At 41.9% G+C, this 26720-nt stretch overlaps 1 protein-coding gene across 2 annotated transcripts in view; it reads right to left on the bottom strand.

The window, feature by feature from the left end:
• Positions 1–26229, bottom strand: part of LPAR4 (lysophosphatidic acid receptor 4) — a 30762-nt gene extending 4533 nt beyond the window's left edge. The window contains exon 1 of one of the 2 annotated variants that reach the window (XM_075834407.1): positions 25970–26229. The gene's annotated coding sequence lies outside the window, so the exon portion shown is untranslated. Of the gene's footprint in view, positions 1–17082; positions 17362–25969 lie in introns of those variants that run through there. The other variant, XM_075834406.1, reaches the window with a different exon arrangement.
• Between the last annotated feature and the right edge of the window lie 491 nt (positions 26230–26720).

The raw sequence follows: 26720 nt of genomic DNA, 5'->3' as shown, positions 1-26720 counted from the left end.
TGTGGGGGTCTCGGCACCTGGACCCCAATAAATCAAAACTTCTGATTGGTCATAAAGTACATAAAGTTACTCTGATTTCAACCATGTAGAAATACTTTATGCCAGAAAACTCCCTTTACAGAGGACCTGTCACCTCTCCTGACATGCCTATCTTCGTGAATAATTGTATTTCCGATGAAATAACAATTCTGGCACATTTACTTAGAACACTCTGTTCTGTTGGTCCTCTATTATTCCTCCTAGAAAATAATGAATAAATGGACTACTGGATGTCACTATCTCCCTATTCAGAGTGGTGTGTCCCTATACAGTTTCATTCGGTCAGCACTGATTGGACATTGTTGTCTGTGTCGTGACACACCCCCTGCTGGTAACACCCAGTGGTCAATTTATTCACACATTTCTAGGAGGAACAACAGAGGAATAACACAACATAGTGTACCAAGAAAAGATTCTCCAGAATTGTTAATTCATGGAGATTATAATTAGTTACTAAAACAGACCTGTCAGGAGAGGTGACAAGTGCCCTTGAAGGGAGTGGCTACGTGAGTTTTAACTATCGTTTCAAACTTTAGCTTTTGAAATATTTTTCTCACACTATATGTACTTGAAAATTGTGTGACTTAAGAAGTGTCACCAGTCTCAAGTGTGCAGTTGTCTAGGCAGATTTCAATTATTTGCGATCTTATCCTAGATCACATTCCAATGGATCTTTTAAATTTTATTTATAGGAAAGATTTAGACCATTATGCAGCGACATACACCAAGAAGAATCTAAAGTGACCCGAGCTCTATACATGGCAAATGAGTCTGTCCCTATATGTTGGCGATTGACACGGCTATGAGAAACCAGCTGTTATCCGTTTTATTTCTGCATTTATTATACCCGTTCCAAATGGCCTGATTAAAATCCCATAGTACAGGAGATTTACCTCAACATTCCTATAGGATTAAAATACCACAAGGATCCCTTTGGATACTGAAAGCCATGAATCAGTCTATTTAGCACACATTCAAAGGAGCAGATGGATTCAGAGTCACAGATTCTATGTCTATGTACACTTATCTACTGTAGGAATTGTACACTTCACTGTATGGAGCAAGGTATTCTCTAAGAGAGTTAACGGGACGTCTTAGAAAACTAAGCTAAAGCTTAAAACTTAGCGAGACCCTCCAGGAAGATAGACTAAATAAAATATTCCTCATGTTGTTTCTTAGCTGGTTATCTCTGCTCGGACTTTCACGTCTTGGAAGGTTATTTTACAGTCCTGAAGGAGAAACCAGAGCCAGACTGTAAAAAAGTAAATTCTGCACGATAGCATAACAGATTAAGGGAACATTACTTTGTTTTATGCAGGACTTCACACGACCGGTTTGTCCTACTTTCTGACATATATGCTTCGGTTCTGTTTTTTTTTTGACTATACAGATTTTTGTAACTATACACCCGTATGTTTGGATCTTTCTTTCATTGCCTTCCATTACATAAAAAAATAATACCAACAAAAAAAAAAAAGCACACAACATTTATGGGGGATTTAAATGAGGACTTCTAGGTCTTATTTACACGAGCGTGACGCATCTCGGACGTGAAAAACTGCAGTTTTTCACGTCCGAGGTGCATTCGTGCTCTGTGCTGCAGGATGCGATATCTCGTATCCCCCATAGATGTCTATGGAGGAATGCGTGACGCGTGAAAAAATAGGACATGTCCTATTTTCTAACAGACCCGTCACACGGTCCGTTGAAACAACGGCTATGTGAACGGCCACATTGAATTACAAAGGTCCGTGGGACGGGCGTTGTTTAAACGGCCGTCACACGGACGTTTAACACGCTCGTGTAAATAAGGCCTTACTCTGAGGGCCGCACATTACATCCAAAGCCCATTTGCAGGGGAGAGGTCATCAATCTTCATATAATTCTTTGGGAGACAAAAACAGCCAAGTGAGCGTGCTTAGCCGTTTCTGTATCTCCCTTTCAGGACAAAGGAGGGTGACCACGCAATTACAATCAATGGTTACCAGTCCTCTATTATTGGGATTGGTGAGGTGAGGTCCCAGCTGTCAGACTTCCACCAAGATAACATTTATGACAGATCTTAATCGATAGGTCGTAAATTTATATAGTGGGGCAATCCTTTTAATAGTGCTGGTGATGCTCACACAGAAAAACAGGCCAGGGCATGGTCAATAAAAAGTTTTGTAGGGCTCTGAAGATCTATTTCACAACAAATAGACATGCAATGTACAGTACAAATTTGTAAGAGGGTAACAAGGGACGGTAAAGCGAGCACCCGGACAGTATTATATCCCAGGTCATTAGCTGCCCAATACTGGCCTACACTACTCCATACCTTGAGAAAAATCAATTTAAAAAAAAGGAAGAATACAGGCATAAACATGTCAAATGTATGCTAAAATGAAACATTTTTGGCATATGTCTGCTTTATAGAAGTCTATGGTTAAACTACAGCAAACATATGATGTAAAGTATTCCCCAAAAATTATTAGGGGTTATACAGGATTAGAAAAACATGGCACTGAAGGCTTTCTTTCAGAAACAGCGTCACACATGTCCATGGGTTTTGTCTGGTATTACATATCAGCCCCATTGAAGTGGGCTTGGATTTTAGCTGAGCGGCAATACCACACACAACCTGTGAAGAGGTGGGGCACTGTTTTTAAAGACAAACATTAAAAAGGGTGGCTCGGTTTCAACAAATAAATCTTATTCCTTGTACAGTGAAAAGTTATACAAAATTGCCAATATTCTTTCTGCATCAATTCCTCACATATATTTTGAGATCTCTGCTTGCTGTACATTAATAGGAACCTTAAAATCCTATCCTTGTCATTTGATTGACACACAGGTGCATGGCTCGTTTCAGTAGGTATCTTAGCGGTACCTCGTAACGCACCAGCAGCTACCTGACCAGCACATATTTTTTATCCACTGGTAGTAAAAAAAATAAAATAAGAGTTCCTATTTGAAAGCAAGCAGAGATCTGAAGAAAAAATAAAAAATAAATATTATACACACATACATACATACATACATATCCGAAAATCACATTTGCTTAAACCAGAATATCCTGTTAATTTAAGGTCTTAAATATAAAGTGAATGAATAGCACTCTACTCCTCGTACACTATTGTAGTACAAGTATTCAAGAGGCCTAAAAAGGTTATTTATCAATCAAATTACATGAGCAAGTCCTGTAAAATACGACAGTAGTCAGTGTAGATTTCCAGTACATACAATTCAAGGGAATGCTCGACGTGATACATGACAGACAAACAAAAACTTCTGTCGGAGTCTCGAAAAGATCCATTCTTGGAAGGACAGTTGAAGAGGTTTCATAAGAAAAAGTAAAAAAAATAAATTTATTTATATATATATATATATATATATATATATATATATATATATATATATATACACACATATACACACATATACACACACATTTTTATTTTCTGCGGTTCTCAAATCAAACAATCCTAGATTTTTTACATTAATGTTTACGGATTAATTTGCTACTCAAAACCTGGTCACAAAATGGTAGCTCCCCATTGACTAGAATAGATAGTGCAACATGCATGGCCACATGTCCTGCTGATCTCCCCTCTGAAGGTTCTATGGAATAATGGGCAGCATAGATCCCCATTCTTCTAATCTATGAAGGCCCCAGTGGTGAGATCCCCATCAGACATTTATGGCATATCCTGTGGATATTTTAGAATACCCAACAAGGAGGTTCATGAAAATCTTTAGAGCGATTCTCTTCTCCGCACAGAGGATACTCAGGGTAGATGCTGCAGAATCTAGATCTATTCATAGTGCAGATCCAGAGTCCTATCCAGGCTTTCCTTCACCCAGCATATGTTGCTTATATAGATTGATGGCCTGATCGGCCCATAAGTTACTTAATGTCGTCTTCTCTCACTCATCCACCACACTATGTCCCTGTCAGGAGAATAACAGTACATATACTGACATTATCCTACATTCCCACTGCTGGATATGTTTAGGGCTATATCATAAAGGAGGTGAGTAACCTGCCATTGCTTAAGGTGCTTTTACACAGCCCGAAACTGGTTGGAAAAATGGGAGCCGATCGACAATGCAGCATGTTGATCGTCGCTCGTTAACTATTCACAAAGAGAAACGATCGTTAATGTACGGGGATGAACGACATGATGCTCTATGCATTTGGATCATCGGGAGATGTGCTGTCGAACAGAGACCATTTGTTTTTACCCACTTAAAAGATCTGATCAGCTAATGAACATTTGCTCGTTCATCGGCTGATCGTTGCACGGTTTACACAGGGCAGTGATCGGGCACGAGCGTTCGTATGAATACTAGTTCACCCACTCATTGGCTAGAACCACACATTATCTTGGCACCACCACCTTCCAGCATTCGAGTACTAGGTTTAAACAACATTTTCATGGAGTTTGCACGTTCTTTTCATGGTCCTGTAGGTTTCCTCTAGTATTTCTTCCTCCTCCCATTTTCATGGATGAGTGTAAAACATTAGGATTACAATGAAGAACCAAGACCAATGAAATGTAAGTCACACACATTGTAAATGCTGGATTCCTCAGAGCACATATGGACCGTATTTAGAGTCTGTAGTGCAAATCTAAGACCAATCATCTGATATTCATGCTAGTTCTGAATGCAAGGGCTGCAATATATATAATAAAAAAAATATTTATTTGTTTCTTTAGTGTAAATCACCACCTTGGAGATATTTGAAATAATATTTTAAGTAAATGCTTAAATACAAAAATTTCCTAGAATGCTAACCTGCAGTTTGGAAGCTTTTTTTAAAATCACATTTACAACATACAAAATATGTGCCGCGTCCATGTTAAAGGGGTTTTCCAGCCAGTCAGAATTACTGGCCTACCCTCAGGATGATGGGTCAGGGTCCAACTCCCGGGACCCCCCGCTGATCAGCAGATTTGAAGGGGCCACAGCGCTTGTACGAGCGCTCCTTTCCCTTAATTTCTTCTTGCTCCCTGTGAATCTTCGACACGCATTTAGCGGCTAATCACAGGTATTGCTGCCTTTTCTACCATTGAAGTGAATGGGAAAAAGCGGCTGAAAATAACTGTGAATTGCTGCGGCCCCTTCAAAACAGCTGACTAACGGGGGTCCTGGGAGTCAGAACCTGACCCATCAACTATTGATGGTCTATCCTGAGGATAGGCCATCAATTTTCATTGGCTGGAAAACCCCTTTAACATCAGGTCTCTATTGCAAAAAGCCAGATAAGCCCTGTTCTCGCTGCTTACAGTGGTGCCAGATCATATAATTTATAATGTGAAAGGAACCCAATGTTTACACTGCAATGCATACTTCATTGTGGATTTGCAAGTAACATAGTACATATGAATAAAAAGCCACCAAGGGTATTGGCCTCATGTTCTCTTTTAGAGGATTTGATGAACGCTTGTTCAGCGTTCTTTAGCCGTCTATATCCTGTGAGGTCTTTAAGGCATTTCCTGGCCTAGCGTATGTTGCAGTGAAGGATCTGTTTTGGATTCAGTTAATTATCTTCACAGAGATGTCTTGACCAGATCTTCAGCCTGGGGGAAGGGGGCACATGTTCTCTTCAGAACAGAAATGTCAGCCAACCCACCAACATTCATGCAAACAACAGTCAGAAAACTGGCTGGCCATATGTTGTGCTATCTCCTCGACTTAGAAGTCTTAGTAAATGCCCGCTGGATTTTAGAACAAAGACAGGAAGAACATTAGAAGAATAAACATTTTGTACTAGAAAATAACACAATGTTCTTTCTAAAATATTGGAAATTCACATTTCCAAGCAAGGTTAACACTGGTTAGCTAAACTTTGCTTAGATGCATGTACAGTACTGTAATATTAAAACATTTGATGATAAATAGTAATGGGATTTTCACTCGTGGCGTTTTAAAAATTACATTTGACTTTTGAGCTATTTTCAGCAACACCACCCATTAAATGAAAGTCATGTAAGCGCACCGTTTTGGTTGCATCAGTCAAAGATCTAATGCATATGCGGTCTCCAGACTGCCCCCCAATGATGTCAGAGGAGAGAAAGACCGGACAAGTTGGATTTCAACATTACATCCTTTATTCCTCCCCATTTAAACACGTGGAGTTTGCATATTATTTGTAAAACAGGAGAGAAAGCGGTAGATTCAACAAGCATTCGGCGGACCGCTATCTTGTATGTCTCGCTACCTTAAAGGGGGTTTTACACAGGGCAATTAATCGGGCAAACGAGCGTTCATATGTTGCTCGTCGCCGATAATTGCCCTGTGTAAACAGGGCAGCAAACAGCAGATGAACGAGCAAACGCTCGTTCATCTTAAAAAAAAGTAAAAGATTATTGTTGTTGGCAGAGACGCGCTGCCGACAGGATAATAATGGGGATGAGCGATCGGAGTAACGACCGCTCGTCCCCATCCATAGCTCCATGTGACAGGAGCAAACGAGCTCCGATCAACGATATCTTGTTGATTGGCACTCGCTGCACCGGCCGCTTATCGGCTGGTGTAAAAGGTCCTTTAGGTTCTATTCACACAACATTTTTGCCATATGTTCATAGTTGGCAACATTTTTTTCCAGGGACACTTAGGGTGTGAATTTCTTCCCAGAATTTCTGCATACAAATAAACGAACAAAACGAAGAAAAATTTCTGCACTAGTTCGGCCGAAAACTACTATGGTGGCCAGTATCTCTCTGATTATCAGGTTATTTACAGGCGGGGGAGGTCTCATTTTATTACTAGGTCTAGGCTGTTCTGACCACTACTACTAGCGTAAAAGCCAGAGTCACACTTCTTGCCCCTTGTAGACAGCGCCCCTTGTAGATGGCACCATTGGGGCTCCATCTAGGAGTGGAATCCCCAGCCAGAGCATTGCAGACGCACTAGCCAGGGATACCTCTTCTGGAGGAGCCCTTGACATCACTGTCCATATATGGCCAGGGTTTCCGCTCCAGGAGGAGTGAATGGAGAGCAGGAAGCCGATAGTTTCCTGCTCTGCCATGGTATTTAATTGCATCTGTGCCCTGAGAGGATGCAGATACAATTGAATATGGCAATTGCCGGGACACGTCCAGGACAGTAATTTGCCGGAACTACCTGTAAATTCGGGACAATCCCGGCAAATTCAGAACTGTTGGCAACTATATGTCAGACATACAGGTATGTGTCCCAAAAGAGGGTATACAAATGTATACTGTATCTTACACAATGGACTCATGCACATTGACGGAGATATTTGTATGGAATGCGACAGAAAAACCACTGTGCCTCTGTATGAAATCGGAGTTACAGTAGAGGTGTCATGCATCTCTATGGAAGGCCTTAGACTCCGCACAAAACATCTGTAATACAGAAACGTGCATGAGCCTATAGGCTGGTATTGGTAAGAGGCATGTCAAAAGAGTGTGTATTGTCAATTTTGCTACACTTCATTTTTTGAAAGAGATATTTTACACTATATGACTTTTGAAAAGATTATTGTAATATGGGAGAAAACACATAAGCATAAAAAGAACAAATTAAATTTGTCCTTGTCAGATTTAAGCAGACATTGCAGAATTTCATGGCAACGATACGAACAACTAAGCTGCCTCACTCCGCCAATCGAAGTTTTTATGTTTGTATGTATCCCAAAATGTGATGTTCATTTCCTGAATATAGTCCAATTTAAATTAATATTCTTGTTCCAAGATTGCAATGATATCAGCCTATGACATGTCATTAAAGGGGTTATGTGGGGACCGAAAATTATTAGTACTCACTGCAGTATGCGCGTACACTGCTAATATACATTCCTGTCCCCCGTCCCGTTGATTATGAGATTTTAATAGATTATTACAGCGCTGCCAGGGGACCGGAAGTCTAGTGGCAGAGTCTTCCTCCATGACGGCACGACTCGTCATGTGACTGGCCCCGCTATACACTATGTAATCACTGTAGCAGTAGTACAGCGATTACATAGCATACAGCGGGGCCAGTCACATGACGAAGAGTCATGTCGTCGTGAAGTTAGACTGTGCCACTAGACTTCTGGTTCCCCGGCAGCGGTGTAAAAATCTATTAAAATCTCATAATCAGCATGACGAAGGACCAGGATATATTCACTACTAATCATTTTCAGTCCCCAGATAACCCCTATAAGAGTGGGAAATATGGAAATATTTTGTTATACGCTCTACCAGGTAAAGTCTGGGACCACCACTATGAACAAAATATCGCAGGGGAAGCACAGGGATACATGCTGCAAGTATTAGTTGCCATGGACAGCTTTCATGTCCCCAATGATTAAAATAATTTTCTAGCCCGAATATACCTTAAACGGATAATCAGTTTTATACTGCATCAGTGCCCAGATGGGCATTGGGTAGTGCTGCATTTCCCCTGCGGTGGTGCTGAAGAGGAATTGAACACTTGCTATCTGGTTCCTCCATAGTTTACATCGGATTGCTATTTTTACAATTATTAGCTAGGTACTATTTACCGTACGCTGTATTTTTGTCTAGAAGACAAAAAGCAGGCCAATCGAGCCAGAAATTTCAGTCACTATGGCTAACTGACTGGATTCTTACTCAAGGCACATTAGGCATTATTCACATCACGTCATGTGAGAACGTTTGGTATACCGTATGCGCCGGTTAAGCTCCCGACGCATACACGGAACATATCCATAGGCCCTCTTCACATTAAATTTAAAAAAAAAAAGAATGTACACACTTTTTTTTTTTTTTACTTTTTAAGGAAGTGCAGCAGATTGCGCTTTTATAAACAAAGGGTCACCACAAAAAAATAAATTATAGCGCTGTATATCTTAATTTAATATTGTGGCCAATGGGCAACGAATGCCACTTTATGATTATACAGTGGCATACAAAAGCTATAAAGTACACAGTATATTTAATGTTCCTTCTTACATTTATCTCTGCGCCACATGTAAGTATCAGGGCGGATTTACACGAACATGTAATACGTCCATGCAACACGCGTCATTTTCACACGCGTCGCACGGACCTATGTTAGTCTATGGGGCCGTGCAGACTGTCCGTGAGTTTCATGCAGCGTGTGTCCACTGCGTGAAACGCACGACATACCCTATATTTCTGCACTGTTCGCGCATCACGCATCCATTGAAGTCAATGGGTGCGTGAAAATCACGCGCACCACACGGAAGCACTTCCGTGTGACGCGTGTGATTCGCGCAACAGCAGTAAAAAGTATGAATGGAAACAGAAAAGCACCACGTGCTTTTCTGTTTACAAACATACAAACGGAGTGTCATAATGATGGCGGCTGCGCGAAAATCACGCAGCCGCGCATCATATGGTGATGAGACACGAAGCTGTTAAGTGCCCTTTGCGTGCGCAAAACGCCGCGTTTTTTGCGCGCCCAAAACACACGCTCGTGTAAATCCACCCTAAGTTTATAAGGTTGTCAAAACAGGCAAACGTTTTGCAGAAACTTTTTTTTTTGCAGTTTGTAGGTAACTTTTTACTATTAAACCAAAGATTACGAAGCATCCTTGTCTTTAACGTGAAGATCCTCCCACTTTTTCACACTTTTACCCTACCACAGATGGCAGATGTTCTATATTGGTGAAGTGAACTCCTCAAAAACTATTTTCCACTGTCATCTAGGACATGGTGTGGTTTAAAAACAAATGGCAACATGATCTACCACGAGTTTCTACCCCCCTCGAATTAATTGCAAAGGTACCACATGTAAAACTACAGTGTCATGGTTTGGGAAACCATAAATACGGTACTGTCATAGTAACAGTTATATACATATATCCTAGAGCAGTTACTTAAAAAACAGATCACACTGATGATTTTTTTTTAAAGGTTTTGTGTTGAGACTTTGTGCTCAACCACTACTGCAAAATGTGAACTTGGCCTTACAGATGTTCTGCCATGAAACCTTCCATCAGTCATAAGAAACACATGCAAAGTGCTATAAATGTGTCTATTTCTTGACAACGTAAAGAAATAGTGACGCTAATATGATGATTTCACCATAACAACTGAACAGAGGACGTGAGAGGAGACTTCTTGACATTTTTGGCACGTTCGCATGTCAGTTTTCGTGATAATTTCAGAGAGTATACAGATGTTAAGACAGAGTTCTATTCTCCACAGAGGGTAATTAAAACACATTGGGGCAGATTTACTATTCAAATTAACCTGTTCTGGCCGTACAAGTGTGCACCACATTTATGAAAGTTTTTTGCACAACGATTGACCGAAATGCACATGAATGACGTCCGTGTGCGGTCCTTTGTTTTCATACACCCATTGGAATTCAATGGGCTGCATGGTGCACAAAAACGCACAAAAATAGGACTTGCAGTAAGTTTCACACAGCGGACACACGCTGTGTGAAAGACAACGCATGTCTGAATAGCCCCATTGAATTACATAGGTCCGTCTGACGGCCGTTGTTTTAACGTCAGTAACACGGACGTAAAAAACGCTCGTGTGAATCAGGCCTAAATTTTAGACAGAACAAGTAGATCTGCCTCATTAAGAAACACCATATTTCGTTTCTATGTGATTTTTTTCCCAATAAGTCCACAAAACAGTCAAGAGGGTTGTCTAAAATTAGAAGAGGGATTTTTCTAGGAACAGAGCTACTCTTGTCTGTTGTTGCAGCTCAATTCAGTTAAATAATAATTCAGTTAAATAACGCTGAGCTGCAATACCAAACGCTGTGTTTTTGGGGGAAAAAACAAAAACAAAAAACCATACACCACACCTTGTTTTATACCCTCTGACACCCCCGTTAAAGGATTTGCCTACAGTACTTATGAGCGCTATTCTTTTCTCAAGTTAATCACAAAGGATCTCCCTATCTGGAGTCTTTTCTATCAGCTGACTGTACTTTTATGTTGCCCTGGAGCACCTCTTGAAGAAAAAACAAATCCTAGTAAACCTTCCATAATAAGTCATCATACATCTTCATTGTTTATGATGAACACACCTCCATGAAAATGATGGCATCTGGCAGTTGACCCCATTACATAAATGTGCACCATTTTATTGCAGATAGGGTTTAGAGCTGTAAACTAAGATAACATCATGACGTTGTTTTAGCTTCACATGTCTATGTTGGCATCTATCACTTGTCAGAAGAATAACGTTCACTCCATAGTGCCCCAATTTTGGTGAAGTTCTTGGAATGAGAAGCAGTAAAAAGGATGTACGGTCTTCTGAAAAAGTGTCAACTGATAAACCACAGTATATTGAAGCACCCATCACATCAGTTTCGCCATTCTGAGCTATTTTGACAAAAAAAAAAAAAAAACGGTCCTCAACCATAAGCAGGTATGTCACCATACAAGAGCAGGTGGCAGGGAGCTATCAAATTTCGACACTGAATACTCTATGTGCATTTGTGGTTTTATAGACTACAGCTTCAATTTTATTGGGTGATGGGGGGAGCACACTTGTCAACATTTAGTCTTTGGAGTCACTTTAATGACCTATAAATTGTTCCTGTCATTTGCTCGTCCAAACTTAGGCCGGTTTTTACTTGAGCATTTTACAGTATTGTGCAGGAGCCATATATATATATATATATATATATATATATATATATATATATATATATATATTTATTTTTTTATTAAGAATGGATATTCCGATTTCATTATTGGTGTAGAATATGCAGCTCTCGCATGAAACTGAGGGGGTGCTAACGCGCGAACTGACAATTAGGATGACAAGCACTGGTGTGGACATGGCGCCGCACCGGCTCTGTTTGTAGATGGGGAAAGTAGGTGCTATGGTGAACCCCGTGGTGAGTGCGTAGTGTCAGAGGGCATGACAGAGAAAGCTAGAGTAGTAAATAATGGAGCAAGCGGTCAGGTCCGAGGAGAAGATACCGCTTAGGACTGCCAGTACAGCTGAGACCGGAGGAAGATCTGTGGAGAGGCCTAGAGTTGTGCCAGCATACTTCACGGTACACACCAGATAGCTTTATATGAACCGGCTGCTGTGAATTACTTGGGCCCTGACAAATCAAAGACCCTGTGCCTGCAGCAAGCGGTTACGGACTACCTAGACAAGGAGAGAGCCACTGTTCTGAGGCAGGTGCAGGCTGTGGATCCCCGCCAGAGAGAGAGTGACCACCAGAGTCTCAGCCAGAAGAAGGCCACATAGACCCTCTGTACCGCAAGTGCCAAAAGTTGTACTGTTCACATTAAGCAACAGACTAGCACTGTGCCCATTTGTGACCATAACCACCAAGCTCAGTGCCCATTTGTGACCAATTGCTACGCTGTGTACCATCTTCTGTAACCAACAATGTGTGTACTGTGTTGTAACTATTCAACTCATTGCCACCAAGGGGAGAAAAGTTAAGTTTCCATTAACAACCGCTCAGTCTGATCCATTTACTGCACCATCTTCCAGTGGAGTGCTGGTTGAGGGACAGGGACACATACACACTATGAATTCACCATCTTGATTAACCATAGATAAAATGGGTAAAAAAAAAGGCATGTCTATCAAGTTCAACGAGGGAAGGGAAGACGCCATAAAATGCTGATAGTTAATATCTCCATCTGGTTAGGAGTAAGAAGAGGACAGTATGGATGAAAGAGATTACTTTAAAGTGCAAGTTTACATGTATATAAAGGTAAGCAAGACTGAAATGAGGACACAGCATATGGATACATGCAAGAACATCCCAAACTATGGCAAGTTGCATTGACAGGCTATGAACTGCTCAAGCTGATGAGGTCTGCAGATTATTACATTTAGGGCTTGTCCACACGTAGCGGAGTTGCTGCGTATTTTCTGTCCAGAATTGGGGATAAAAAATTATGCAGCAGAATACAGTAGCAGCAAAGTGGATGAGCTATAACAAACCTCATCCACGCGCTGCGTAAAAATTTTGACCAGAAATTGACTTGCGTTGCGTATTTTTCATACCGTAGCACGTCAGTTCCTGCTGTGGAGAGTGGACTGAATTCCTGTTTTTTCAGAGATGTCACCATCTACCAACATTGAGAAAAATGCAGTAAAAAAAAAAAAACAAAAAAAAAAAAAACAGGAAATGGTGCTGTTTTTTTTCGCAGCAGAACGGCTACTAGCTTCAATGGAATTGCTGCAAAAATGTTCTGCAGCAATTCGGTTACGTGTGGACAAGCCCCTACAAGGCAGAGGTAAATCGAGTAACACAACAGCAGGGTCTGCTTGTAGTATGTTACCATGGAGATGCACAAGTCTGCACAGGTGCTGAAGACCCAAATTGCAAGGACTTTACCAAAACTATTTGCAAACCTTCTTCATTCAAATTCAAAGAATGTATCACCTTTAGTATCACCGTGCCAGTGATTTCCTTTAAGCACGGGTTATTAACAGTAGGTTACATGCCAATGGCCATTGGATCAACCTATGCACAAATGTAAGGCGGGATTCACACGACCGAGTCGTTCCCGAGCCCGAGTGCCGGCCGGTAAAATCGGCCATTCTGCCCGGCCGGTTTGCATAAAGTTATGCATCCGTGCCGGGCCGGGCAGATCCGGACAGTGACATCAGCGGCAGCTCCTGAAGGGGAATCCCCATGTGTTCGGGGATTCCGTTTCAGGAGTTTCCCCTGATGTCACTGCCCAGATATGGACAGACACATCAAGCGCTCTGTCCAGGAGCGGAATCCCCGAAAACACGGGGATTCCGCTCCTTTAAGGAGCTAAAGTGCGGCTAGCACATAGCAGAGCGGGAAGATACCTCCCTGCTCTGCTATAGTGGCGTCGCTGCAGTAGTAGCAGCCGCAGCAGCAGCAGCTGCTGCTACTAGCGGCGCCATCGAAGGTGTCGCCGAGCCAGGGTGCTTTTAACAAGCAGGGGAAGGGAGCCAGCGCAGCGCTCCCTCCACCTGCTGTACACCCCGGCCCTGCCACACCGTGTACAGCGATGCCATTCGTCAGAATGGCATCAACTCCTCCTCCTCACATGCACTCTGCGCTGTGAGGAGGAGGAGATAGAGCGCAAGCGCCGGGAAACCCGGCCATCACTCGGAACACATTCCGGTGATGGCCGTGTAATACCCGGCCCCATACACTTCTATGGGAGCCGGGCGGCCGGGTGCCCGGGCAAAGATAGAGCATGTCCTATTTTTTGACGGACGGATTTTCCGGCCGTCAAAAAATCGGTCGTGTGAATAGCCCCATTAGGGGTCTATCATTCCTAATGCAGCCGGGTGCCGGCCGATTTATGAACGGCCGGCACCCGGCCGGGAAACCCTGCCGTGTGAATAAGGCCTAAGTGTAATAGTCATATTAATGGCTTCTGTTCTGCACCTCGGCTGCAGGCGGTGGACACCAATTACTTACATGTGCTCATCCATAGATGTGGGTTACTTCCCCCACAGCATTACCTGATGTCCGTGCTCTAACACCTCATTTTAACACAGAGGGGGTAGATTTATTAATTCTATCTTAAAGTAAGGCTGAGTTCACATATGCGTCGGGCTTCCGATCATGGGGTCAGACTTTTCCGTCAGGGGAACCCATGAACGGAAAGCATAGCTTCAATGGTAACGCTTCCGTTGCAAATAATTTCCGCTTGTCTCAATTCAGTAAGGATTCGGTTGTTTTGGTGAAAATAGCGCAGTCAACTAAGCTATTGCTTCAGCCAAAACAATGGAAAGCTTACGGAACGGAGACAAACGGAAAGTATTTGCAACCGTTTGGTTTCAGTTCATGGGTTACCCCGACAAAGGTCTGACGGAATTCAACAACAGAACCCAAACGCGATGTGAACGAAGCCTTAGACAGCATAAAACAAGACCAGGCAACGTAAACTTGCTAGATATGTTAGACTCTTCTCTCCCTTTCTCCAGCTCTGCACTGATACAATTCACAAAAAAAAAATCTAAATTATAATTAATATATATATATATATATATATATATATATATATATATATACACACATACATATATACAGTCCAATGGTAGATGAACACAGCACTCCAATGGTTTCCAAAAAATCAGGCCATGTGCTCGTTACCTAGGGGTGAATCAATTCCCCAAAAGAATAGGGAGAGACATAGAACACAGCAACGGCACCAGGACTTCAGAGTAGATGAAAGCAAAAAGTGGATTTATTCACCTCAATAAAGCAACGTTTCGGTTCAACAGGATTGAGAAAGGTTCCTGTTGAACCGAAACGTTGCTTTATTGAGGTGAATAAATCCACTTTTTGCTTTCATCTACTCTGAAGTCCTGGTGCCGTTGCTGTGTTCTATGTCTCTCTCTCTCTATATATATATATATATATATATATATATATATATATATATATATATATATATACACACATACATACACACATACATGCACACACATGTATATCACACACACACACATATACATATATCACGGCATTAATCCTTGTCTGTACTAAATCTAGAAGAAAAATAAATAAATAAAATTATATATATATATATATATATAAAACGTTTTAGTTAAATTCCTGGCCAAACTGTAAGGCCTGTATCAAACAGTCACGTTATAATAATAAACCGAATAAAAGGTTGAAAAATAAAAATAAAATTCTTATGCAAACACTCAATGTTGTAAAGATATTTTCTAGCTTTAAAGTACTTTATATAGAATCAGCAAAATACAATACTTAATTAAACCTTCCCCAATATGCACCTAGAATTAACACATTATATTTCTACTTGCAAAATGTTATAGGAATTCCTTCCATCCACCCAGAGTAAAATGCAACTGCTTCTATTATGTCCGACACTCATTAAAAATGTGTACACTGCCCACTTCCTCCACCCCCCCCCCCTCCGCTCTCGCCCCTTCCCCCATCTCAGAGCATTTCTCATCTCTGATGTTTACACTACAGCCTCCTGTCCATCCTCCCAACATCTGTATCAAAGTTCACAGTTCAATTTAAAAGACCAAGGTCACACCCAACCCGAAAGAGCTGATAATGTGAGGATGTGCCATGGACTCATGCATTGGGCTGACACTAAAGTCATCGTGGTTCCTGTTAGTTCGGACATGAAGGTAACAGATGCTCGCACAGTGTTTGCACACAATCCAACGAGGTCTATGGAGATTGACGAACAACATCATAATTTGCTCAATATGAAGTTTTTGGAATTTGCTTTGTAGCGTTTAGACTGGAAAAGTGGTGAAAGGGAGAATGGGGCAGATAGAGTCCACCATGTTTATTAGGCAGTCCTCGCAGAACAGCAGAACCAGGAGACACCCTCAAATGATCCGCGGTGATGGTGAAACCATCACGTATAATAGTCTAAAAAGTTGGGCAAAGACGTAGATAGTTTTGACCCATATAACCGATATTCATCACTAGTACAGTATAGCTAGTGTGTCTATGGTGATATAACAATTTCAAATGGGTAGAAACCTGTCCCAACAATTGTTTAAAATGTATTGCTCGTGACTTTCAATTTTTCTGGTTGCTCGTTGTAATCTTCTATGGAACAGTCAAATTGTAGCATATTAGGCAGTAGGACTGTGTAATAGTAAAGGAAAAAAAATTCAACAATCACACAATTTTGGGTTTATCTTCGCATCCAAGGACCACTTCACCATCAATAAATCGACAACACATCGTGATCGTAAACGTCAATGAAATCCATAAAAACAGTGAAGATTAAGGTGACCTTATAATGGAACAACATTGCCTTCCCAAAGACCTTTGCCTGTTTCAACCATATCCTTAGGGATCTGGCAGCTTATGAACAGACCATCAATCCTTATAGGCTTTTAACTAGCCAGGGTATTGATCTATAACAGTGGATTGCAATATTGTAAGACTCCAAGTACGTGACCCCCATACATATAGCGCAGGGCTTGGAAACAAAGCGTAGAAGAGTTATAAAGTTTTTCAAACTAGAGTTCACGGGAGTTTGTTAGAATCAATATAGCATATAGGTGTGAGATGATAGATAGATAGATAGATAATGTATGATCTGCAGTCACCACTATACATAAAATACAATTGCAATAGTTCATTCAGATACAGGGATGAATTACGAGAACTTACCCCTTCGAAAAACCAGATCCTGCGTTTCCTGTAGCTCAGGCACATATGACAATAATTAAAAATCCATGTGCATGTCCAGGTTTGGAGGAAATCAAGTCTGTGCCGCTTATAGGACAGTTGTCCAGTTTCTTATTCCTCTGAATGGAGTTAATCCTCCATGTGAAGCAGCATCTGTTATCACCAGTCCTTTGTTAGACAAAACCCAGGCTGCGCATTACAAGCAGCATGCCCTGCAGAGGAGACTGCTCACAAGAATAGGCCTAATGTCTGGGATGGATCTGAGAGCAAGGGGACCTTAGGGGGTCTCAATAGGAAATGTTTTCTATTGGATGAGGAATATTATTAGACTCGGAGTTCCCTCCCAGTCCCCTGTGTTTTGCCATTCTTTGCAAACCAATCCCACTCTATATAGGAGTTTATAAAGAGCACTGCCAGGGAAAACAGCTCCTCCAACAAAAGAATTACCATCAGAGCTCTGCGGCGAATGAATAAAACCCATTTCCCAGTCAATTAGTTTGCAGGAGTGGAAATGGTGGAATCTCACTGTCCAAAAAATAAGAAAAAATAGTAAAATAAATAATTAAAACAAGTGTTTTTTAAATTATATTTCATTTTTACTTTTTTGGACAGTGAGATTCCAGGAGATCTGATTGCTTGAGGAAGGACCTGGAGAGCTCCGAAAACTCGCATTACTATTTACTACAATATGATACTTTCCTCGTTGAAGTTGTGTGTGGAGAAACATTCTTTTCAGATATAATATATTTTATATCTAAAAAAATATAAATGTTTTCCACACAACTTCAACGAGGAAAGTATCATATTGTAGTAAATAGTAATGCGAGTTTTCGGAGCTCTCCAGGTCCTTCCTCAAACACAGTAGATACAATATAAGGCCTCATGCACACAGCCGTGCCCTTATTCATGGCCCGCAATTTTCATGGGCCGCATTTTCGTGCCATGCTCCCATACAAAGTATGGGAGCATGGTCCGCAAAAAACGAAAAGTAGGACATGCTCCATATTTCCCGGAACGGCTCTAAGGCACGGACACCCTTCCAGAGCGATACGGAAAGGTGTATTACGGAGTTGTGCATGGGGCCTTACAATGAGGAACATTTATACAATGAACAGTCTGACGTCACACTGGGTCAAAGTGCATAGTACAAAGGTTAATAGCCATTAATACAACGAGGCAGATTTATTTACGCACGTGTCCGCGCTTAGAATGTGTCGGAAAAGGCGATAAAATTTGGAGCATTTCACCATAGAACAGATGTTTGCACCTCTAGACACTTAAGGGGTTTTCCCGAGTTATTTAAAAAAAAGCCATTGCTCAACTCACGGATTACGGTCGTTCCAGGACCGGCGCGTTCATTCCCGCCGCTGTGCATTGACATAGCTGCTGCAATGGTGCTTTTATACCCACATGATTTCTGCAGCCAATCACAGGTCTCAGTGGGTATACGGCACAGGATTGCGGAGGCCAGCTAGTGCTTGGCTGCCGCGATCACATGGATATACAAACACATCATAGCAGCAGCCATGTCAATACACATAGCGGCAGGGAAGGAATGGAGCGGGGCGCTGGAGCGACGAGGATTTGTAGAGTGAGTAATGGCTTTATTTTGGATCCCTCCTACATTGGCCAATTTTTTAAATAACTTGGAAGACCCCATTAAAATAAAAAAAATTCTGAAAAAGGGTGGGGCTTAGTGGAAAAAGTGGTGTGGCGTAGTCAACTACACAATTGATTCTGCAAAAAAAAAAATGGAGACTTTAAGGGAACGGAGATAAACGTAAACCATTAGCAACTTAAGCGTTACTATTGAAATCAATGGTAATGCAAAGCTATGGTTTCCGTTCATGGGTTCACCTGACTCAAAGGTCCGACTGAACCCCGATGCAGATGTGAACGAAGCCTAAGGGTATGTGCACACGTTTACTAAAAAAAAACAAAAAACGGAGCAGTTTTCAAGGGAAAACAGCTCCTGATTTTCAGAAGTTTTTTAAGCCACACGCGTTTTTCGCAGCGTTTTTTCTGGCCGTTTTTGGAGCTGTTTTTCTATAGCGTCAATGAAAATCTGATCTAAAAATGGCTCAAGAAGTGACGTGCACTTTTTTTGCAGGCGTTTTTTTAAATGGCAGTTTTTCAAACCGGCTGCGTAAAAAAACGCCCGGTCTGAACAGAACGCAGTCTTTCCCATTGAAATCAATGGGCAGATGTTTGGAGGCGATCTGCTTCTGATTTCTGGCCGTTTTTTCGCCCGTTTACGGTACAAAAAACATCTGAAAATAAGCCGCGCCAACATACCCTTAGACTTACCCAGCATTAGTAAATCTGCCCCACTCATATCTATAATATAACCAAAAGATACTATTACATTAATTTATCAAAGATATCAAAAATATCAGAATCTCACAACATACCATCAGCACTTAATTCAGCATCACAACAATCGCATCTTTCACCAAATTTTTATATATTTTTTTCAATAAATCTTGCACTGCGCATGCACCAATATGGATCAAACCAAGTGCAAACAAGAGACCTCTGAGACAGCCAGCAGGTGAGGAAGGGAGACACTGCGCAATGCTAGAAAGAGAAGGTGGGGATTTCACTCCGCCAATCCTCGCTCTTCTTGGAATCCCTTGCCAGCCCAGGCCCGCCTAAGTGTATGTGATTTTTCTCTAAAGCATATACAACTGGTGTTATAGGAAACGTCTTTACAAAATATTTACTCAAAGGTTCATCAATGTTCTCAGATAAACCCTGGTCAACAATATCCTGAATCTCACATAGGCTATCCATAAACGTCCTAGTTGTTATATTGGGACCGAATCCTCATCAGATGGTCTTCAAAATTACCACCAAACCTCCCTTATCGGCTGGCATGATGGTGAGGGTATGTTCACACGCAATGGTTTCAGACGCAATTCGGGCGTTTTACGCCTCGTATTACGCTTGAAAAGACGCCCCTAATACGCCTACAAACATCTGCCCATTGCTTTCAATGGGATTTTAGGATGTTCTGTTCCCACGAGCCTTTATTTTACGCGTCGCTGTCAAAATACAGCGCGTAAAATGACGGCTCGTCAAAAGAAGTGCAGGACACTTCTTAGGACGTTTTTGGAGGCGTTTTTCATTGTCTACATTGAAAAACAGCTCCAAAAACGGCCGTAAAAAACGTCGCAAAAAACGAGAGTTGTTAAAAAAACGTCTGAAAATCAGGAGCTGTTTTTGCCTGAAAACAGCTCCGTATTTTCAGACGTTTTTGCTCACTGCGTGTGAACATACCCTAAGGGTGAATTCACACACCGCATAAGGGTGTGTTCACACGTAGTGACCAAAAATGTCTGAAAATACGGATCTGCGTTTTTCGCTGCGTTTTTAACGGCCGTTTTTGGAGTTGTTTTCCATAAAGACAATGAAAAACGTCTCCAAAAACGTCCCAAGCACTTCTTTTTCGCGGGCGTCTTTTTACGCGCCGAATTTTGACAGCGACGCGTAAAACACCTCGTGGCAACAGAACATCGTAAAACCCATAGAAAGCAATGGGCAGATGTTTGTAGGTGTAATGGAGCAGTTTTTTCAGCCGTAATTCGAGGCGTAAAACGCCCGAATTACGTCTGAAAACACTGCGTGTGAACATACCCTAAGGCTGGGTTCACACGAGCATGTCACATCCGTAATGGACGGAACGTATTTTGGCCGCAAGTCCCGGACCGAACACAGTGCAGGGAGCCGGGCTCCTAGCATCATAGTTATGTACGATGCTAGGAGTCCCTGCCTCGCTGCGGGACAACTGCTCTGTACTGTAATCAGCTTTTCAGTACAGGACAGTAGTTCCACGGAGAGGCAGGGACTCCTAGCGTCGTACATAAACCATGATGCTAGGAGCCTGGCTCCCTGCAGTGTGCTCGGTCCGGGAATTTCGGCCAAAATACGTTCCGTCCATTACGGATGTGACATGCTCGTGTGAACCAAGCCTAAAAGTTACGCTGTATAACCAGCCTAAAATTCTGCACCAAAATATGTAATAAAATCCACGTGTTACATAAAGATTTCTTTGCAGATTTTGGTGCCAATAAACCCACGGATTTCACTCTTGGCATAGCAATGAACAAATCCACAAGGAAAATTTGCAGCATTTCCACAACAGATAGGGCACGCTGTGGATCTGAAAATCCGCAGCATGTCCAGAATCAGCTATGGATTTTTTTTTACAGTTTGAGCGGGGTTTGTTAACCTGTGCAGGGAAATGCTTGTTTCTCCAATGCGAGATGGTCAATAGCCGAATTGTAAACTGTATTGGAGATCTAGTCTCTAGAGTCCCATTCAAATTTGTTGCGCTTGTGTTCTTCCAAATCGGATCCAAACTTTGCGATTAGCGTTGGTTTTTAGGACATTGTAATCCCTGTTGAGGAAGTTGTGCAACAAGTTTCTCTGTTAGAGTTTAGGGTATGTTCAAACGATAGCAGGCTTTTACATCTGAAAAGACAGTGTTTTCAGGAGAAAACAGCTGCGTCGTTTCAGACGTAAATGCTCCTCCTCACATTATGCGAGGCGTCTTTGACGGCCGATCATTTGAGCTGTTCTTCATTGAATTCAATGAACGACGGCTCAAATTACGTCCAAAGAAGTGTCCTGCACTTCTTTGACGAGGCTGTTATTTTACGCGCCGTCTTTTGACAGCGACACGTAAATGACTGGTCGTCGGCACAGTACGTCGGCAAACCCATTCAAATGAATGGGCAGATGTTTGCCGACGTATTGTAGCCCTATTTTCAGACGTAAAACGAGGCATAATACGCCTCATTTACATCTGAAAATAGGTCGTGTGAACCCAGCCTTAGAGTTTATGGTATGTTCAAAGCAGTGTTTTCAGACGTAATTCGGGCATTTTACGCCTGAAAAAACGGCTCCATTACGCCTACTAACATCTGCCCATTTGTTCTGTTCCCACGAGGTGAAATTTTACGCGTCGCTGTCAAAATACGGCGCGTAAAAAGACGCCCGCGAAAAAGAAGTGCATGTCACTTCATGGGACGTTTTTGGAGCAGTTTTTCATTGACTCCACTGAAAAACTGCTCCAATAATTGCCGTAAAATACACCGCGATAAACAAGAGTGCTTAAAAAAACGTCTGAAAATCAGGAGCCGTTTTCGCCTGAAAACAGCTCCGTATTTTCAGACATTTTTGGTCACTGCGTGTAAACATACCCTAAGGCATCAGGCACACGACCGTAGCCATGTGCACGGCCGTGATTTTTGGGTCGGCCAGCTGCGGACTGTCAGCCGCAAGCCGTCCGCAAATCGCGGGACATGCATATGGCCGCGGCCATTATTGTCAATGAGCACGGACCGCAGAACACGGCCGTAATAAGACAGGTCCGTTCTTTCTGCGGTGCGGGCTCCCGGGCCGTGCACGGACCGTAAAAACTACGGTCTTGTGCATGGCCCCATAGAAATGAATGGGGCCGCAATTCTCCCGTGTATTTTCGGGGGAATTGCGGCCACAAAAGCACGTTCATGTGCATGGGGCCTCACAGTAATAGTAGGACTCAAAGTAAATGGTTCTTTTTAAATTCGATGTCTAACGTAATGATGTACACACACACTTTCAACAATACAATTTGAAGTTTCACAAGAGCAGAAGACTGAGCAGAGAAACGGAGCAGTACACCTGTACTTCAGTATAGTGTAGTATGTACTGTATATATATATATATATATATATATATAAAAACACTAATGAATACAGGACAGATACCAAACACCATGTTGTCCATGCGAAACAGTGGCAGCTTTTTTTTGCTGCTGATAGTTAAGGTCATTAGACCCTCGGCAGTCGGGTTGAGATTTATGATCGTAATTTGCCTGCCGGAAGCAGATAGGTCATCAGTTGTCCGGTCATGGAAAACCCCTTTAATTTTTTTGCAGCTTTATTCTTGAAGGTTCTTCACCCTTTATATACATTTCTTTCGCTGACTAATCGAGGAGATCTGCTACTACAGCACCTGACTGGTGGATTAATGAAACTTTTCTGTATGTATTATATAAATGTATGTTAATTTCGACTGTTTCATTCACATTTACGAAGACTGGAATATTTTACACCAGTCTAAGTAACTGAAATTAAAAGAAGCACGTTTCTTAATACATTTGACACATTGTGGCCTATTTTTCTCAATAAAAGTGGCTTAAATTACGTCTCTTATTACAGGGCTTGATTTTGCAAGAAGAATAACGTCCTATTTTCGGAAGTTTTTTGGGCTGTAAACGCCTGAAAAATCGGAAGCAGAATGCCTGAAAAAACAGCTGCCCATTGATTTCAATGAGAAAAACGGCGTTCTGTTCCGACGGGCCGTTTTTTTGCACGGACGTTTTGAAAAACGGCCACGTAAAAAACAGCCGCGAAAAAGAAGTGCAGGTCACTTCTTGGGGCGTTTTTGGAGCCGTTTTTCATATACTATTGAAAGCAGATCCAAAAATGCGAGTGGCTTAAAAAACGTGTGAAAATCAGGATCTGTTTTCCCTTGAAAACAGCTCCGTATTTTCAGAAATTTTTGGTTAAGCGTGTGAACATACCCTAAAGCTGCGTTAATATCTGCGTCAGGGCTCCATTTCGACGTTCTGTAGAAATTTTCCGCCGGAACGGAGCCCTGACTGACACATCCGTTTCCATCACCATTGATTTCAATGGTGACGGATCTAGTGCAAATGGTTTACGTTTGTCTCCGTTGTGCAGGGGTTCCGTCGTTTTGATGGAATACCATAGTCGACTACGCTATTGATTCCGTCAAAACGATGGAACCCCTGCACAACGGAGACAAATCAATGGTGATGGAAACGGAAACCTCTGGTTTCCGTTTGTGTCAGTCGGGGCTCCGTTCCGACGTGTCAAAACATCTGTTTTGTTTCTGAGCTATATTTATTTTTTCTAAACATTTCCTATAGCACTCTCTGGCGTAACAATTGAGGCTTCAGCATAATTTTACAGCAGTATTTTTGTTCCCCCACTCTACAAATTGAAATATCATGCATATCAGGCAGTTTAAGAAGGATTTTCTGCTAAGGCTGTGTACACACAATTGACTTCTGTTACGTAATAGTCGCTAGAGTTGCGCGAGAGTTGTAGTCAAGCAGGTTGCATGCAAATTGCTTGAGAATTGGGCAAGTTTTTTCGACCCCATGTATTCTTGTCATTTTAACAGTCAGATACCTATTGAAGTCGCCATTTTGATAGGAAGAGTAGCGTTGCGTGTTGTGCTATTCTTGCCATCAAAAGCGATTGAACACCCTACGGAGGCTCCAATAGTCAAAGTGCAAATAAAGCGCCCACTGTATACAGCCCCTCAACAAAGCAAGAACGCTTGTCAACACTAAATTGGAAGAGAGCCGCTGGCTAACAGCTGCTTCACATGGCCGTATTATGGATCCGTGTGGTATAGATCAGTATTATGGCACCATAGTCGGTTATGGGCCCATACTGTGCCACTGATTTTATATGTGAAATGCTTTATCACATGGCGTATTACGGAGGTATTCTCTCCTAGAAACGTTTCACATAGAGGTATATGGTGGCAAACAGTGTCTACAGGTCTGTAAGACTGGCGTCATACAGGTTTCTGCTATTGCCATGTGTCTGAACCAAGGGCAAACATAAAATAGAGGCATACCATACGGCTGCTATGGGGCCCTTGGAGAGAGGTGGAGGTTTCAAACAAAAACTACCGCTTCTTTGATTCTGGGTGGCAAAACCAGCACCAAAATATCAGACCAAATTTAAGACTTTGCTATGGGACCCCCTCTCTCATGTACATCCCTTGCATGAGCATAAAAAAAAAAAAAAAAAAGTGAATTTCTATTTCTAATATTAAGCAGAAAGTAACTAAGACATTGTTCACATTTGCATCAGGGTCTAGTCCTGACGTTCCGTCAGAGCTTCTCGTCAGGGACCCTGACTGAAACCATAGGTTTCCGTTTGCATCACCATTAATTTCAATGGTGACTGATACGGTGCCAATGGTATTCATCGTTTTGACTGAATCAATACCGTAGTCGACTACAGTATTGATTCCGTCAAACCAACGGAACCCTTGCACAACTTAGACAAACGGAAACCATTGACACCGGATCAGTCACCATTGAAAACAATGGTGATGCAAACAGAAACCTAAGATTTCCATTTTGACGGGAAGCGGAGACGGAACGCCAGAACAGAGCCCTGACGCACATCTGGACAAAGCCTAAACTGGAGCTTCACGTTAATTTGCAAGAATCAATTAGATCATTTAAAAACTGTAGCCCATTGATTCAGTGTGTAAGTGAGTATTCACACTAGCAGGTTTTAATCAGGTTTTTTTTAATGGAGTTTTTAAAGCCATGTATGGTAAAGGCCATTGCTCCTATTTAAATCCACTCCTGGATTTTACTTCAAAAACTGCATGTGTGAATACATCTTTACAGGGAGTTATTATTACCCATTAATTATCAAATAAATATCACATTTGGAGAATAGTCAATCAAATTTAAAACCCATCCCTTAATGCTTATAAACACATCGTCTTGGTGCCATGGATGTAGCGAATTACAATGAACAGCCAAGTTTTAAGTAACCTGGTGGACAACTCACGACATCCATGATTAGTTGTAGTTACTTTCCAATAAACAGATTTGCGTAGCCGCTGAGTCACATCTCCTGTTGTAATAAAGTTTTCAGCATGCTGGTAAACAGCCACTGCCCAGCCAGGAATTGCGCGCCCTTGTACTTCACTTCTAGGCTCCGTTATCTTGGATTGCACAACAGAGTCATTGCCAGAAAGCAAACTGAGGAGTATTGTAATTCTCATCTACAGAATAAGCAAGCCTAATTGTCTAGCTTACCTTAGTCTTGACTGGAATATCAATTCATCTGGTCTTTGGCCAGCTGCTCGCTCGCAGTGCTAGCCCAAACTATACAAAGCGTGAATGAGTGGAAGACAGTCCTTTATTATCGTGGATCAAGAGGAACAATCTGATCCAAAAACAAACCCGTTCTTTCTTAGGAGTTTCTTCTGGTTCTCAATAGTCATAAAAAAAACAAAATTAAAAACGCCAGAAAAACTAGTTCTACTTTAGATAGTTCCCTTTGCGAAGTAATGGTCTGCAGAAATAAAGCAAACACAGACCCGCCTCTGTATCCACATCATGTGTAAGGAACTGCAAAGCTGTTTCGTTAACCTCAAATGTGCCAGCAAGATTTCAAGCCACTGGTGTGGTTAAAGAACTTTTCCGAGAGACCTCATAGATTGCACCCACAGGTGCTGCATTGTTCACTAATGAGAATCACATTGCTTAGGCTGTGTGCACACGTTGCGGCTGCGGTGCAGTCAAAATAACGCCAACATGCAAGCGGTTTTCAAATTAAGAGCAGCAGAAAGCCTTTCAATTGGTAATGGCCGCCCAGTAATGAAGCTATTGTACCCGTGATACGTGCGACCATTAACCACCATAATTCTTTTTTGCTGCATTTGGTTTGAGCACTTGTATGGCGGCGCAGTTTCGGATGTGTGAGCAGCCTAAGGGTATGTTCACACGTGCACATCCGTTACGGCTGAAATTACGGAGCTATTTTCAGGAGAAAACAGCTCCTGAA

The sequence above is a fragment of the Rhinoderma darwinii genome, chromosome 8, assembly GCF_050947455.1.
Source record: "Rhinoderma darwinii isolate aRhiDar2 chromosome 8, aRhiDar2.hap1, whole genome shotgun sequence".
NCBI classification, from domain to species: Eukaryota; Metazoa; Chordata; class Amphibia; order Anura; family Rhinodermatidae; genus Rhinoderma; species Rhinoderma darwinii.
Note: the sequence above shows the minus strand (reverse complement) of the source record. Positions and strands in the feature narration are given on the sequence as shown.